The sequence below is a fragment of the Acipenser ruthenus genome, chromosome 5 (assembly GCF_902713425.1).
Source record: "Acipenser ruthenus chromosome 5, fAciRut3.2 maternal haplotype, whole genome shotgun sequence".
In the NCBI taxonomy this organism is placed as follows: Eukaryota; Metazoa; Chordata; class Actinopteri; order Acipenseriformes; family Acipenseridae; genus Acipenser; species Acipenser ruthenus.
This window is the reverse complement of record NC_081193.1, coordinates 52,172,684-52,191,124: the sequence shown is the minus strand read 5'-3', so window position 1 is coordinate 52,191,124 and position 18,441 is coordinate 52,172,684. Positions and strand designations below refer to the sequence as shown.

General features: G+C 40.1%; 1 long non-coding RNA gene across 1 annotated transcript; it reads left to right on the top strand.

The window, feature by feature from the left end:
* The first annotated feature begins 16,210 nt into the window (after positions 1 to 16,210).
* LOC131737233 (uncharacterized) lies at positions 16,211 to 17,357 on the top strand. The gene is made up of 3 exons (XR_009328804.1): positions 16,211 to 16,268; positions 16,700 to 16,860; positions 17,252 to 17,357. It is a non-coding gene; the product is annotated as an uncharacterized LOC131737233 (long non-coding RNA).
* The last annotated feature ends 1,084 nt before the right edge of the window (positions 17,358 to 18,441 follow it).

Here is an 18,441-nt window from a genome sequence, read left to right as displayed (position 1 = left end):
CTTATCTTTTATGACCCTTTGTAAGAGATTGAGTCCCTCCTTCTGACTTTGTTCTGCTCTTCTCCATTGGTTCCTCAGCTGTCTCCTTTCTCTAACTAAGCGTTCAATCTCCTGCTGCCGTCTAGACTTTCCAGGAATAGTTTGTACTTTTTCCTTCCTTTTTTCAACTCCAAACCTCTCACTTCCATATGCGTAGATGATGTCCCCAAATTTATCCAGCTTCTTTTCAACTGTTCCACTTAATCTTTCCAATGCAACGCAGAGATCTGTGTTTACTGTGTCCCATGCAGTTTTCTCACAAGCTCTTGGCCATTTAACTCCAGGCTTGTGCCCGTTGAGGTTCTTTTCTCTCTTATGCTGGTTTGTCTGACCGGGTTCACAAGGATCATTAGGTTCATCACTAACTGTGTCCATGCAAGTCCTCCTCACATCTATGACAGGGGTGCTGATATCCTGCGAACTGTGGTTTGCTTCCTGTCGCTGGATTTCATTCGACTGACTTGACTGACTTCGTAAGAAGTACTGATCAATGCGAGGCCCTTGTCCCTTCTCCCTCAAGCATTTCATTCTCCCTTGATGAATCTTCAAACCCCTGACCGTTGTCGCCTTGCTCCAGCCGCAGACACAAACCTGGAGTTCCATGTCTTTGTTAACTGCAGATCTTGAACTAGTCTTTTGTGAAGTACTCTCCATACTCATATCCGTTTCCGTTCCTAAGTCGTTAACCGTGTTGTCCAACGTTGAGTCATCTTCCGCCCCCGCTCTCGCAGACTCTAGGGGTATTTTTCTCTTTAATTTCTTAGAAGCCTTGGGCGGGTGTCTCCAGCATCCTGTAAACACAGAGCTGGATACTGCCGACAAGGGTAGCTAACCCTTACCAGCCCCAATGGGGTCTCTTTCCTCCTGTCAGCTGTCTCTCCAGGCTGTCACAAGGTCTTTCCCTTGTTGCCAGCTGCACTATTCACAGCAGTCACTGGACGTATCCAGATCTTCATGATTTCCATTACACGAGAGTAGATGTTAAAACTTCATGCTGATTTGAACTCGGCTCTCGCCAAGATAAGCACCAACTAAGACGTAGCTTTACAGTAAACTAATGTGATCCATATGCGTCTCCATCCATTTACGTTTCCTTCCATATGATGATGTAGATATCCTTCTGTCTGGTGTTAATGGCTGAAGTGTAATGCTGGCTCCAGGGATCAGCTTATTTTGCCTCCCTGGCGCATCAGCACACACAACGGCTGCGATGCTGGCTCCGGGGATCAACCAAAGTGCGGCCTCCCCAGCGCATCAGCATGACAACCGTCTGGATTGAGCTAAGTAGGGTACATCTCTGGGGTTTTCAAGTGGGCACCTTCCATCCTCAGTGTTTCGTCGACTAGCCCACGACACCTCAAGAGGGCTCGACGGTGATTCTGGCGTCCCAGCATCACCCCCCTCCGTCCCCCGCTCAACTCAGCCCAGCTTACTTACCTGTCCCCAGCCAGAATCTTTCCGTCTCAACCACAGCCAGTTGCTGCTCCTCTCTGCTGCTTCAGATAAGTTCTTCACTGTGCGACGCAACTCTTGGCCACTGAATCCGACGTCTCTGAGAAACCGGGTTGTAGAGTGTGCCACAAATCCTCGACAACCCACTTCCACTGGGTAAACCCGAACTCTCCATCCTCGCTGTTCCGCTTCAGTGGCTAGTTGAGCATACCGCAGTTTCTTCCTCTCATACGCCTCATCTACAGCGTCCTCCCATGGCACTGTTAACTCTACCAGGTGAACAAGGCGTGCTGATCCAGACCACAAGACAATATCTGGTCGAAGGTTAGTGGTGGCAATCTCAGGTGGAAAAATAAGCCGTTGACCAACATCTGCCAGCATATTCCAGTCTCTAGCAGCTTCCAGTTGTCCTGGGCGAGGATTGGTTTTAACACCTTTTCTTGGTGGTTGCTCTCCTGGGCGGAGGAATGTTGTCTTTTGTGTGTAATGTTTTGATGGAACAGGTGGCAACTTATTGGTCATGTTACGCTTGTCTTCCAATGCTAAGGCCAAACATCGCAGCACCTGGTCATGGCGCCAAGTAAACCGTCCTTGGCTAAGAGCCACCTTACATCCTGTCAAAATGTGCCTTAATGTTGCAGGTGATGAACACAAAGGACATGAGGGATCCTCTCCTACCCAGAGGTTTAGGTTCTGTGGTGATGGGAGAACATCATATGTTGACCTGATGAGGAAACTGATCCTGCTCTGTTCCATTGACCATAGGTCTTGCCAGCCAATCTTGCGTTGTTCCACACTCTCCCATCTCATCCATTCTCCCTGTTTGGCCTGGGAAATGGCCTTTATACACCTCATCCTCTCCTCCTGCTTTTGCACCTCGTTGACTACCAGCTTCCTTCTTTGAGCTGGGGCCGCCTTGTGCCATGTAGGAGGAGTTGAACTGAAACCAAGACCCCCTCTTCCATGCTGAACTTGCCCCATGATATCACCAATTCGAAGGGCAGCCTTTGCATCTTCCACAGCTTTCTTTGCCGCCCACTTTCTTCCAGTTTTCAACACAGGTGCTGCCTCCCTTACGCATTTGTCGCGTGACTCTACTAATGTAATTTCCAGTCTGACCTTGGCGCACTTAAACTCCTCGGTTAGAGCAGAGACTGGTAGCTGCAGTATTCCTTTACCATAAAGTCCCACTCTGCTGAGGCAGCGTGGAACTCCCAACCATTTCCTGATGTATGAACTGATTAAAGCTTCCAGCTTCTCTACTGTTGTCAAAGAAACCTCGTACACAGTCAGTGGCCACAGCAACCTCGGCAGTAGACCAAAACAAACTAAACAAACTATACCAAAAATAACCACTCACTCTCTCATACAGGTCTTCTCAATTCGCACCTCATTAGCCCAGGCACATTCCACACATTCCTCACACAAACTCACTGAACCACACCCCAAACTCACTCTAAACCAGGGGTGCACAATTCCGGTCCTGGAGGGCCGGTGTCCCTCCTGGCTTTTGTTCCAACCTTGCCCTAAATTACTTAATTGGACCAATTATTACCAATTATTGGTCTAATTAAGTAATTTAGAACACAGTTGGAACAAAAACCAGGAGGGATCCGGCCCTCCAGGACCGGAATTGTGCACCCCTGCTCTAAACAATACAAAAACCACAAAACCACCACCAAATAGGCTGCACCCCATCACACACCTCCCCTCCTTGTGCGCAGTACAACATGGCCTAACTGGCCACTTCCCCCCCTAAAGTCCAAAAATCGTCTCTTCTGGTGCTGGGGAGAGGGCCGAGGCTTCCCCTGGCCCACAAGCAGTCCGGTGGTCCCAAGCAAAGATAGTCCGGCAGCGCCGGGCCATAACAGCGGACCCTCGGGAGGCGGCAGCGGACCCTCGGGAAGCGATGGCGGCAGCGGACCCTCGGGAGGCGATGGCGGCAGCGGACCCTTGGGAGGCAAACTCGGGAGGGGAGCCCCTGGCCATGAAGTCCTTGTACTTTGTAACTGGTGACTCCCAAGGCGATGCAGAGCTCCAGGCAACCCCAGGCAAAGCAGGACCCTCGGCGACCCCAGGCGAAGCAGGACCTTCGGCGACCCCAAGCGAAGCAGGACCCTCGGCGACCCTAGGAGAAACAAAAGCAGAGCAACAGGCAACCCCAGGCAATGCGGAGCGACAGGCAGCCCCAGGCGATGCGGCGCGACAATCAGCCCCAGGCGATGCGGAGCAACAGACAGCCCCAGGCGATGCGGAGTGACAGGCAGCTCCAGGCGATGCGGAGCACCAGGCAGTCCCAGGCGATGTGGAGCACCAGGCAGCCCCAGGCGATGCGGAGCGCCAGGCAGCCCCAGGCGATGCAAGGCAATTCGCACCTCATTAGCCCAGGCACATTCCACACATTCCTCACACAAACTCACTGAACCACACCCCAAACTCACTCTAAACAATACAAAAACCACAAAACCACTACAAAATAGGCTGCACCCCATCACACATGTGAACAGCTCATCTCATTATTATGAGCTGGATGCTCATTTAAATACATTATCATGCATTACCATCCAAATCACATATTCATTCTGATTACCATAGTATGGCACAATAAAATGAGTGTGCACCATAATATTACCACTATTTTGCGTAATAATTAATAAAATTGCAATGGTAAATACAGAAATCATTAACATGTACAGTAATTGCAATTATCGCACACCATAAAGTGTAGCACCCTTTCATAAATGAAGCCCTTTATGTGCTCATTATGTGCGCGCAGAACACTCAGGGGTGCAATCTGGGGTACCTCATATAGCTCCAGCAACATTCAATTCTGGCGCCAGTAAACATGTTTAATTTTTTTCATTTTTATTTTTACTCCTTAGCAACACAGGAGCGAAGGTTTGTGTCGTGTGGGAAAGTGGTAGCAAACATGTCACAGCGCACTTTTACACAGTTATCAATTACATCTTTGTTCAGCAGGTCAAAAAGGTATGTGGGCAATTGTAGACTTAACAGGTAACAATACATTGGAAAAGAATGTTTCGTGTTCGCAAGCCTCTTTATTTACCGCGAAAGTTAAGCGTTGCTAGTTTATAAACAGATTTTGTTGATTTAAAAAATGTTCATGCTTTGGTTAAATGCATATAATCACAGATTTATGTTAGAACCAAATGAGTTGTTGTAGCTAATGTAACTCTAATCCATTAATACAATTCAATATAGCTGGCCCACAGTTCTCGGGCCAGGAGCTCCCACCCCCACACTCAAATACCTTTCGCCCTCCCTTGGGCAAATCGCAAGGGTGATGCTGGAACACCAAGTTGTCCCAGCGTCTTAGTGTGCGCTGGTTTTGTGGCTTGGTATTGATCTCCACCATCCAATCCTTGGTCGTGGCATCCAGTCTCAGCCAGCCTACCGCGTAGTCCCAGAGTCAATGAGCGATCACCCTGGGATGTTCCTCTTCGGTGAATCCTTATTCCTGAAATTTCTTCCATTAGCCCTCCAGGGTGGCCCCTACCCAAATTAGGATGGGCACTTTGAGAGTTGGGTAGTGCATCATGGTGGCTGGGGACAGGGCTCTTGCTGCAGCCTGTGCCTCCCCCGTTAACTGCAGCAGGAGGGAGCTAGCCCACTGTGCCTGAGGCCATCGGTCTTAAACCGCCATAGCTTCAAACATGTCCAAAAGCGTCTGGATGGTCCTCCACCATCATTTTCGATGGCTGCTGCATTTTCCTATCAGGGTCATCAGTTCCCCCCACCCCCTCCCTGCACTGCCGACGTAAGCGTTTGGCGCAGGAGGCCCATCATTGGGGGAGTTTCCATGTGTGGTTATTTACACGTGAAGTGACGATGCGCGTACACATTTGGGAGAACAGCTCAACAGAATCAGGTTTGTGGCCAAAAATAACGGCCAGAGAGAGGGATAGAGTAAATCTGATTTACCCCTACGCATAACATAAAATCCACGCCCATTTTCACATGGAAACCCGCATTTTACGTGAAAATGTCCTCTGCTCCCAATCTAGACAGCCTTGGGAGCATACGTGGAAGTTGACTGGCACAGATCTCTATAATCCCACGTCTCTGCCGGTTTTCAGCTATGGTGATCTGCAGTAGCTGGACAGAACAGTTTCATTATATACCTCTGGGTTAATTATTTTCTTTTTTCTTTAATTAATAAGTCGTGTGATAAATCAGTTGAAATATTATTCACTACTAACGATATGCCACCCCACCAACATTTGAAAAACAATTTGGGCAAGAGCAGTAAAACATATTATTAAACAACCAGGCACAAGGCATTTATTTATTTATTGATTGCATTTATATAGTGCATTTTATACAAATGTATCGCAAAGCACTGTACAGTACATAGCAGAAAAAGAACAAATCACAATACATTTGTATTTACAAATCACAGCTTTGTTACATGAGATTATCACTGTGATTTTGAGTTTCAATCCAACAAGATGTCACCTGACAACTATGGATTTCTAGGTGATATTCTCGGGTGTACCTGTTCTCTGTGCATGGTAACCACATTTTCCCGAGCTGTCTGTGAAAACAGCACGAGAACGCTACGCATGGCTAATTTGCATATCGCCCTCCTCCATTCCCCTACATTTACATGACGTCAGGTGAAAAGAGGGTCTTGTCGAGTAAAATAAGCTGAGCCAATGGAAACCCGAAATGTATAGGGTCATTTTTCATTTGGCTTGAGCACAATGTCTCGAGAAAAATTAGAACATACATGGAAACTCCCCCATTGTGGCAAATTGGGTAGCATCCCTTCTGCCCCCTCTTGCTTCGCTATGTCATGTTTTGGCAGAGCTAGTGAATCCCACTCTGACACCATATGTGACAGGGAGCTCTGTCGCTGGTTCGTGGAGTGTGTGTGTGTGCCTTGGGGAAAGCAGCTGGGATGCGCAACAGGAGATGTGTTGCTAAGCGACTAGTTGAGCGGTAGGCTCACTGAGCACTGAGCACTGAGCGGATTGGGAGGTCCGGATTGGCTGGGGGGGCATGCCCAGGGATGCTGCGTAGAGCTCAAAAAGCATCTGCGCCACAGTTTGAGACTATAGCCTGGCCATTGCCATAGAGAGCATGTTTGTTGTGTACATCAAGGAGGGAGTGTCCACTCTGCAGGAACAACTACAGAACCCTTCAACTTCAAGACGGCCCGGAGTCGCTGGGAGGCCGGGACTTCGAGAGCAGCAGAACAATAGTAGGCCAGTTTAGGGGAGTGTGACAGGATGGCTGATGTGGTGATGTATGTGACGTTAGGTTTCAGGTAAGCAGTACACAAAAGGCAGGAATGCAGGGCAAAAACTGAGTGGCTGCACAGTGTTTTATTAAACAAAATAAAAACTTCTTCACAACATAAATAAATGGGCAGAGGGCCAAAGTAATATAACACAAATCAATACATACAATCGTAACACTTACTCTGTGTCTCTCCAAACCACTCCACCATTACACATGTTGGCCTGGGTCCTTATATATCAGGTGGCAAGGAGTTAATGACACAATTACCAATTCATTAACTCCTGGCCACCTCCTACATTCCTCACAAGGATCCTGCGGATGGGAAATTAACCCCATCCTCACCAACTAAACAATAACACAGTTCATTATAAGGCCCTATATTTATAGGCCATTGTGACAGGATACCAAGTGGTGACGTCAGGCCAGATGCAGGAAGAATAACACTCAGGCAGTACTGTGGTGCTGTTTTATTTTAACAAACATAAAAATAAAATAAAAGGTTTGAACAAAAAAAAACACTGCTCACAGAGCAAAATAAATAAAAAAAAGATAAACAAATACAAATCACAAACACAAAACACAGGTCAGACTGAGCAGATTGCTTTCACTGATCCTATGGTTATTTTAATCAGTGTTTCTTTCTGCTCTCGTTCGCTCTGTTCCTCCTCTCGAACACCCACCCCTTGCAGCCAAAGCAGCAGGTCTTTTATATCATGGCTGAGAGGTTAACTAGCTATTAATTCTCTCATTACCCCTCGGCCATAGTCTGCACAGGTAGAATTATTATGTGTAACTGCCAGCTAATTCAATAATTACTAGCTGACAGTCACGCATTCCCACAAGGTATTTTAAAACAAAAACAATACATCATGGCGGACAGCACCTCGCTCGTCCTTGCCAAACAAACATAATAAAAAGATTTCCATTACATGAGAGTAGATGTTAAAACTTCATGCTGATTTGAACTCGGCTCTCGCCAAGATAAGCACCAACTAAGACGTAGCTTTACAGTAAACTAATGTGATCCATCTGTGTCTCCATCCATTTGCGCTTCCTTCCATATGATGATGTAGATATCCTTCTGTCTGGTGTTAATGGCTGAAGTGTAATGCTGGTTCCAGGGATCAGCTTATTGCCCCCCTAGCGCATCAGCACACACAACGGCTGCGATGCTGGCTCCGGGGATCAACCACAGTGCAGTCTCCCCAGCGCATCAGCATGACAACCGTCTGGATTGAGCTAATTAGGGTACATCTCTGGGGTCTTCAAGTGGGCACCTTCCATCCTCAGTGTTTCGTCGACTAGCCCACGACACCTCAAGAGGGCTCGACGGTGATTCTGGCGTCCCAGCATCACCCCCCTCCGTCCCCCACTCAACTCAGCTTGAGATCCCCAGCCAGAATCTTTCCGTCTCAACCACAGCCAATTGCTGCTCCGCTCTGCTGCTTCAGATAAATTCTTCACCGTGCAACTCTTGGCCACTGAATCCGACGTCTCTGAGAAACCGGGTGGCAGAGTGTGCCACAAATCGTAACAATAACAACAACAGTGTTCGCGCTAAGCCGCGCCATTGCGTTAATGCCCCCCTGAAATAAAAAAATGTCCCGCTGAAATTCTCTTAACGCGCCCGTGTGTCCCGCTTCCCAGACCAGACGCAATACCAATACGCAGTAAATTAATGCATGTTGTATTAGCATGACATGTCTGAAGACAGGCTAATCTTTTTTACTTGTTTGTTTACATTTGCGTTTTCATAATTAACTCCCGTGTTTTTATTCTCCAGTCCAGTAGAATGCGCTCACACCCGCCCTGGTTACGGTCAGTTTCACAGTAAAGCCTGGACAACAACAGGCTTGTTAACAATGTGGCCCGACGCAAATAGTATCCCTGTGAAACCCCACCATTACTTCTGGAAGAATGAGTAATCAGCTTCGGCAGTGACTTTTGAAATGCAGGCTATTATATTTGTGGTTAAAAATACTATGTGCAGTAGATTTCCGAAATGAAAACCGCATCATTGACTGAAAAAAAAGTAGCCTACCACTTACGGAAAAAACACATGTGATTCACATGGGAAACACATGTTATCACATGTGAAAATAATTATTCACATGTGTTCATATGTGACCACATTAAAATATCATTGATGATCACATGTGATTATAAAATTCTCAGCTGAAACACATGTGAATATGAAATTCACATTTAAACACGTGAATATTTCCTGATCACATGTGATTATACCATTTTACATCTGATAATATGTGATAAGCTCTTACAGCAAATTAAACTTTTTTGATCAAATAAAAACATGTTAGGGTAAAAAATTATAATAATGGATACAATACAAGGTTGAAAACATGTGAGATCAATAGTGATGTCTTTGGAAGTGAACCAGTTTATTAGAGAAAATATATACAAAATATTACATTTCTACATATAAAAATGTAATACAATATAATACATATTTAAAGTAGCACAATATAAAAGCACAACATACCCATAGTATACAGTTTATAACATGTTAATGTAATTTTATCAAAAAATATATAAATACCACAAAACAGTAAAAACAAAACATCAACAATAATAACAAAAATATGCTATTGATATATAACTAAATTTTGTTAAGTTAATTAAATTGATATATAGGTTGACCATACTAAATGCACAGTTAAAAGTTAAAATGGGTATTGGGCATGTAAAATAAACTATTAAGAAATTGAAGGAAACCCCTCACTCTTATGCACTTTAAGAGAATGAAACCATCAAGCCCAGATTTAAGTGGGACTCTTCTGAAACCAGTGGAATTAATAAGAAGTATGAGTGCTTTATCTCACAGCCACTAAATTTCAGAGCCATGTAGAACCATCTGTACAACTACATTGTTGTTTTGTTATAGCTGCATACTGTATATACTGCAGCTCTAAGACAGGCTGCCACAATTATTGTTTTAGTTTTCAATTAGCTTGTCTCTTGCAAAAAACAATTTCACATATTGTTTTTTCCCCTCCACATATTTATTTATATGCAAAGACAATGTCACAGGAGAAGAAGAAAAAAAAATCTCCCAGATAGCAACACACACACTAAGTGTGGCTTCGATTGGTAAACTAGTTTAGTGAACAGGAAAACACCCTTAGAATATGTTCCTACTGATATTCTTACTGGACTAATGTTAAATGTTTCTATATGACTCTTAAATTATGATTTGCCAAAATCATAACTTTAATCTCTCTCAAAATTGTTCGGCAAGAGACAGATGATATTTTCTTTACCATTTGAATACAAGACACATTTTTCTGACAGGTCTGTTACCTTAACTGCTGTGACATTGTCGGTATCGATAGATTGTATATACTGTATGTGTTTCACAGTAGAACCTGTTGTGCTGCATTTTGAGGAAATCATCTTATTTTTCATTATTTGTATTGGATTGACTAGACATAAGGCATGTTCTGTCCCATCATTGAGTGTCACTGTAACAAATGAGTGGATTTGACCAGAGTGCCCTTGACCAATCTTAACTATAGAATTATTTCATTTTTGAACTCTTTTGTAGGACTCACTTTGATACATCTGTGAATTTATTAAAGCTTTGGTATAAAATACAGCCAGAACATCGACAGATCCATTTACACAGCTTTCCACAGCAAACTTCTCATAAATATTTAATGTTCTTCTGTGGCCACTTCCAAACAAAACAGCACCAGATATTGTTTTGACTCGCTTTGCGTGGCAGTACCCATCAAGCAAGGCATCAAACAAATTTCCAACTAATGCTGATGCTTCCTGCATTGTTTCCTGCCCTAATTCTTGAACCTGCTTTAGAAGCAAAAATGAAGAAACAATTTGCAGTGGTACAGCTTGAGTCCCATGAAATAATTTCAACAAAAAGCCATTGCATGATTCAAAACTATATGCTGAATAGCACCAAAGTGGACCCCAATTTCTAACTGTATCTGGAATGTGGAGCAATATGTGAACATTATAAGACATGTGACAACTACCATACAATTTTTCAAAGTCCTTTACAAACTTATGCAAGTATCTAGATGCATTAAATATGTCAATCTGGGCAACATATTGTTTTTGTAATGTATAAATGGCATTACACAAAAGTAAAAAATGATTGAAAAATGTGTTGGGAAGAACTGACTTCAAAACAAGAGGGGCATAGAAAAGAAGAAATGCTCTCCATTCTGAGGCTTTCCAGTATGCTCTTACTTTAACAGACCTTGGAAGTCGTGTGATGTTTGATGGTGGACTAATGCTATTTAGTTTAGAATCAACATCCTTTATCTGTGTTCCAATATACCACTGCTCTTTGTGATGTATACTATCAAACCACAATGTTGAAAGCTGTTTCATTACACCAAGATCAACACAATGCATATAGTCAACAATAAATCCAGACAATATTAAACTGAGGAATCAGAATAAAAGGAGTAGGTCCTTTCACTCCATATATATCTGTTTGAGCAGTATGAGCTCTTTGTGAATGACTTATCATTTCCTCATGCTTTCGTTCTGGAACTTCATTCTCTTGGTATGGATATATTTGAACAGTGCCTTTCCCCTTTTCTACACGTTGTCCAGGATGAAGACACCAATTGCAACCATATTTACCATTAAACTGTTTTATATTTTGAAACATAGCTCTGGCTACACTATCACAGGAGCATATTAAACAGAAAACATATGACAGAAGTTTATTACCATTACTGTACCAATTAAATCCTGAGGATGACAAAACATTAATTTCATCAATGAAAGGCTTGAAAAATGTAGTAATCACAGGTTTCTTTTCCCCAAACCACAAGCCAGAAAGTAATAAATGCTTTTTGCGAATCTGGGGAGGTAGCTCATTTATAAAGGACATTATGGGCCATATAGAATATGCAGAAGACCTAAATACTGGAATGCCATCTGAGTTCAGTGTTAAGCTAAAAGAGTATTCCTTTTTTAAACTGGTTTGTTCATATATTTGTTTGTACATGTAACCATCGTATATGTCATCTACTGAATTTTGCTGTCTAGGTCGATTATTTCGGTAATTTAGCTTTTCACCAAGATTCAGTGTCTCCAATATATGTTTAAACTGCGGAACTAAAGGCACTGTTATAAAAAAGTTTCCATTTTTATACAGTTGATCCTTAGAATAGTTTTGGTTACAAAAACTGCACAAGCTTTCCTCTATTAGCGTGGAACATTCTGGACAGTACAGATTTACACAAAATGTATTTTTTTTTAAATACTTTTTGAAAAAGTATTCTGTTACAGGAAGGAGTGAATCTGGTGGTAACAGTCCTGCAAGCATTTGAAGCAGATGACTCAAAGCTTCTTGTGTCAATCCAGCTGTCAGCACAAAGGCTATGAGCAAAAGAATAGTTTGTCCAAGAGTTGATGATGCTCCCTTATACAACGGCTTGTTCCAATTTTCAAACTCAGGTTTATTTTGGGTCTAGAGGAAGCAAATAATGTTTATGATTAAACAAATCCTCAAGGCTCATTCTAAAATATATATTATCAATAATAAAGTACCTAAAAGTTAATGCCATGCTGATCTTTTTTTTACTTTTTATATTACAAGAATATTTTTAGAATATTAAAAACATTATTTTGTTTTACATAATAAAAAGTAATTAAACACAGATAAATCACTTTCGAACCTGTTAAATAGCAAAATGCAGGCTACAGTACCTCTTCTGACATATCCGTGTCCATGTCAACATCAGGTCCACCTGTAATGTCAGACTAAATTTCCTCAGTATGTTGAGCTCCAGAGATACCGAGCTCTGGCTCATCATTCAAGTCATGAAAGTCAGCTAATCTGGAATAATCAAATTGATTTTAAGGTAGGGTTAACATAAGGGGTCTCACCAATTATTATATTACATTACAGTTGGTAGTGTGGTGAGGGATGCTAGAGCAGTGATGGGCAACCCACGGCCCAAAGAGCATCCACTTGCAGCCCACACAACCATCCCCAAACCCCCCCCCAAAAAAAAAACAATAAGAAGAATAACTTGCAAGTAATTTACACACCATAATCCATCCTAAAAACATCTCTAAGAACATTCTTGCTATTTATATACTGCATTATATTGCTCTTTTAAAAATAAAATGTAGCATTTTGACTTGTAATTGCGGTAAAGGGGGTCTTGCGGCCCAGACGGTTATTTGACAGCCGGACATGCGGCCCACTGATTAATTTAGGTTGCCCACCACTGCTACAGTGTGTGAATATTAGCACACAGACTCGGATTCGTCTCACACAGGTGACTTTCCTGAACAATGAACAACAAATATAATAATCTATAATTCTTTTCCAAGTTAGTTCTCAAAATACAATTACACAAGGTAAAAAGATTGGTAAGCAAAATGTAATTTACTAACCTGTCTTCATAGTCCTTGGTTCTTACTAGGTCTTCATCATCTATGATATGATCCAGATGTTCAAAAACCTCAGCAAAATCTATAAAAACAGACATATACACACACTTTTTTTAAAAAAAACATACTGTTTTATTGCATATGTATACTTTCTGTATATACTTTCTATATACTAACAAAAATGGTCTTATGATTTTTAGTATTGATATCTCAAAACTAATGTTACTGTATTTCATAATCTTAATCATTATAATATATATATATATATATATATATATATATATTGTATTCAATAGACACATATTATATATAGAAACCTATATAACATACTAAAATACAGATGTATAAAATATACTTATTTTAGTATACCATACCTACCAGAAACACATTGGTAGTCCTCTCTGTCAGTGCTCACAAGCAGTGGTGATTCTTGGTTATCCTCACACGGGCCAGCAGTAACGGAAGATGTTTCAATGTTGACAGACTGCAAATAAGATCGCTGTCTTTGACGCCGTTCATATAAAGTTGATTTTGGAATTGATTTATTTTCATCGCGTAAATACTGTTTGTATGTTGATCTCGTATTCCCAGCCATTATTACTAATTACATCAACACTTCTCTATCAATTACAAACTTGTCTTACAATGTAAAACCGGTTGATATTTCCAAGAAGGATAGGAGAGTACACTTGGTAAAGCCGTCAATAAATAACAAAACTAAGAACACAAGTGTTGGAAAACATGGAACAAGTATTGAATAGCAGTTTGCTACGCATGAGGAATGACGGCTGTATTCATGTTATTTTTCTGAAAAGTGATTTAACATTGGATAGAAAAAACTGTTAGTTCCAAAAATGCAAGCACTGCTGTGATAGATGAAAGCTGCAATATGGTAGAGAAGTTAAGATTCATTTGTGTCAAAGCAAATGGCTGGCCAGCAGCACACGGCTGTACAAACAAGTCCTTTGATCTCCAGCCCTGACATGAAAGAAGTTTGCCCTTCGGGAGTCCACTGGGGTATAAAACTAGTTAAACAGGTTTTTGCTTAGAAAATACAGCTGGTTTATGACGGGGTCATAAAGATAGTTTTCAAGGGGACCAGAAGAGACCAGGCTCTAAGACTTCAGAGAGATCCAAAGAGATAGTATTCTGTGTCCTGTACCTGGGACCAGACTCCCTGCATATTTCAATAAACCTAACAACTGACTGAAGAAAAGGACTCTGTGCAGTTTCTTGAATCCACTTACTCACCATCCTCTTTTTTAAGTTACATCAACAAGTATAAATTAAAATAAGCCTAGTATTATTACAATGAGTTTACAGAACACCACGTATTTTCGCTCTAGCCTGCTCAGTCCTCGAGACCCAATTTGAATAGGATATGTTCTTTGTAGTTCTAACGGTTAAAACAGTTAAAATGTCTGCAATAGAAAATAAACACCACCAGTATGTTCTCATATTCTGGGTCAAATCAAAGGAAATTTGAAGAGAGATTTGTACAGGACAAAAATCTCCTCTCTGATCCTGAGAGAATTGGACTTGTGATTCATGGATCAAAAAAAAAAAAGGAACCAAAAGATGGATGGAAATCGTATCCGGCCCGAGTCTTAGCCGTCAGTGGTAAGTACGTTTTAACTATAAATTGTATAGATTAATAAATTAGACAGACTTATTAAGTTTGTGAATACAGTTTTTTTTAAATAAACAAATATTATGAATAACAATTTGTTTACAGACAACAAACTCTTGTTACTTCGCACTGACTCGCTCTCTTCCTTGACTTTATCTTACTCCGCCCAACACCAGGATTGACCAACCCCATTTTCTGGACAATTACGCCTCCTAGCTCCACCCCTCGACCAACCCACTTGCTGGCAGCACAAGTAGCCATAGATATATAAACACTAGATAGGACATTACGTCAGTTTGATGTGTAAATTGAGACGCTATCTTGTGCACTGTTCAGAAGCAACTTCACAGCTACAAACACATACAGTGCTTTCGTATTTATCTATTTCTCCCCCCATATTATGTATTTTTAAAAACTTTGTTTTTTTTTTTTTTTTTTTTTAAAAAGCACATCAACTTAAAGTGCTACAATCGTTTACATATTAGTGGTTGTATGTAAAATATAATGTATACACGTCTACTATATATTATTTTCTTCCTATTGCTTTCTATATAGGTCCAGTGTTCAGATGTCTTCAATAAAATACAATTGTTTAATTAATGTTTAATTTATTTTTTCTTATTACCTGCTCACAACTACTTTTTCTTATTACCTACATAACAACGTGAATTCCATAAAAAAATGTTACAAAATTATTTCTAAGATAATCAATAACCCTTCTTATTCATTTGTCATTCTCATCTCTACAGATAACCTAAGATATATTAAAAAAAAAGAAAAGGAGTGGTTAGATGCTCAAATAGATGACATCAAAGATGACAGTCTGAGTGGCAAGGGGCAGAGAGTCGTAAAGCAGCCAGTAAGGTATTCACCTGAGCAGACTTCTGAAGAATCCTGCTCTGATGAGGAGATAGTGGCACAAAAAAGACCCAGGATCTGCAGTGTTCCTAAACCTAATAAGGTAGTGTTCTGGCTGTCATTCCGCCTCAACCATTAATTATAAATTATTGGATTATGACTGGTCATACTACCCTTAGGTTTTAAACAGACACAGTGTTAAAGTATAGAAAACCTACTCAATTATAGTCCTCAAGGACTGGATTTAAGGAACACCTTACTATTGCATGTCTATTACAACATTTTTTTTTTACTTTGTTAATATAGCTTTGCTGTCCTAAATAATAAAGCAGATTAAATTAATCTGTAGAACTTTATAAAAACGATAAATTATTGCTTTTTCCCCCACTTGTGATTAATATATATGTTGTTTGTTATTTTCTTTTTCAGAACAAAGTTGCTGCTGTACACAAAGCTAATTCTGAATTGCTTAAGTCATACAAAACAGCTAGCAATACTAATGATGGATATCCTGGCCAGATTAGCAGAGATAGACTCCTTAAAAACATTGAAACTCTGGAGGATGAGCTGCAAAGAAAAAGTATTAAAATAAAACAACTCACTAAACTGAACATGCAACTCCAAGAAGGTATGCAACTCAAATAAATCAATAACTTTTTTTTTTTACCTTACTGCCTATTTATTGACTCCACTGCACTAGGAATTGATATGTAACCCCAATGTAACTATCACCATATCTACTACTTGCACTGTCCCTTGATTGCACCATGTACTACATTATGTAATTATATTAGTTAAGCTTGCTCTTATTAGGACTGATGTTACTGTATATTGTACTTTCTCTTATTAGGACTTAAGTTACTGTATATTGTTCTTAAACTTGATCCTTTTAGGACTGAAGCTAATGTGTATTGGACTGTAGTTATTGTGAAGCATTATGACTCCTGTAATATGTATATTTTGTGAAAATTGTAAGTCGCCCTGGGTAAGGACATCTGCTAAATAAACAATAATAAAATTATATAATAAACAGCAAGGTTAATGCTCTTGTATTTGTAGGCATACCTGCACTGATAGATGCTTCAGTAAAGAAGTATGTTCAGAAACATCTACCAAGTAAAGTCAGGCCTACAGAAACTTCACCAGAACAAGCAGCAAATCAGTTGCATCCAGTTGCCAACTCTGCAACACATGCAGAGATTTCATGCAACAGGGATAGTGTAAGTAATCTAAGAATGACATCCTACAATAAATGTTTGAGACGAATGATGCTACTCATAAGTTTAGCACCGCACCTGTTTTTAATTTTGCATATTATTAAATAGCTTTGTGTAATTCTAATGAATACAATACAAAAACTATTTAACCACTATATAGAAGACTACACATGATATAACTTCAAATATGTCACACAGTATGGTAGGAAATATCATGCATAGTTTCAAATTAGTTTTTTTTGTTGTTACAAAGATCATCTCAGTTTGACTACTATATACTATTATTAGATTAGTGTTTGTTAATATTTTGTATTGCATGGTCAAGTTTTTGTTTTGCATGTTGTATCTCTAGTTTCTTATTGTTCTGTTTTTATTATTTATGACTGCTTTTCAGAAGATAGATGGCTTATTGAATCCAATAGCCCAGCAAGAGGCAAGACAGGCCAGTGACTATAAAAAAATGACAAGAAATCTGATGGGGGCAATGTTCTCAAAAGAACAATTAACAGAGTCCCCAGTCACTGGCAAAAAAGGCATCCAATGCAATGACGTCAGGCAGGCACTGGATTCTTCGAAAGTTAGCCTGATAATAGGTAATGTATATTTCAGGCACAATTTGTCCATGAAACATTTTATCTACCACACTTGATTAGTTTACATTGTGCCATCCACCACATAGGTATATTGTGTTTTCACAAAAAAGGATAATTTCTTTCAATACTTTCAAATATAACATTTAATTCTGTACTATAATTGTATACTCTACATTTATTTAAAAATTAATGGATAAAATAAACTATACAATGCAATTTACCTTACCTTTGTGCTATAGTAATATTATTATTTATTATGTGAGAAAAAGTAAAAGTATTTAATGTTATTTATTACTTTTGTTATTTGATTTATTATGTTTTTTTTTTTTAATTATTATTTATATGACCCTGTGATGTTGACATACAACTATTGTATTGGGCTCGGGATTACACCCTAAACAGGACTCCATGGAGGGCAACACACACACACACACTGTACACACCAAACACATAGGGTGGTTCAGACTCAGAGGACAATTTGGAGAGACCAATCAACCCAACCAGCATGTCGTTGGATGGAAACCCCCTGTTGACATACAGTACTATTAAATCTATTGTTGTTTTGCAGATCATGTGAAAACCAGGTTCCCTCATGCTGATGATACAACCATCAAAGCCTGCATGGCTCAAAAGTTGAGGGATGAAAGGACATTAAAAAAAAAAAGCTGCAAGATAAAATGTAATCTTGTAAGAATGGACATCAAAATGACTTTTTTTCCTAATTACATATTTTTGTTTATATTTAAAATGTGTTGATGTATGTGTTCCTGTAATTTTGCAACAGTATTAAAAATTATTAATTTCACATTGTCTGGTCTATGTTACTCATATATGGGAATACATTTAATTTAACTTTACAAAAAGCACTTTATCTGGTGGCAATGTGCGTCTGTGTAATGTCAATTTGTGTGCATGTATATCTGGTACAATAGCAGGAAAAAATATTCACCTTGATTTGTGGAGAATAATTGTATACAAATATTAAATAATT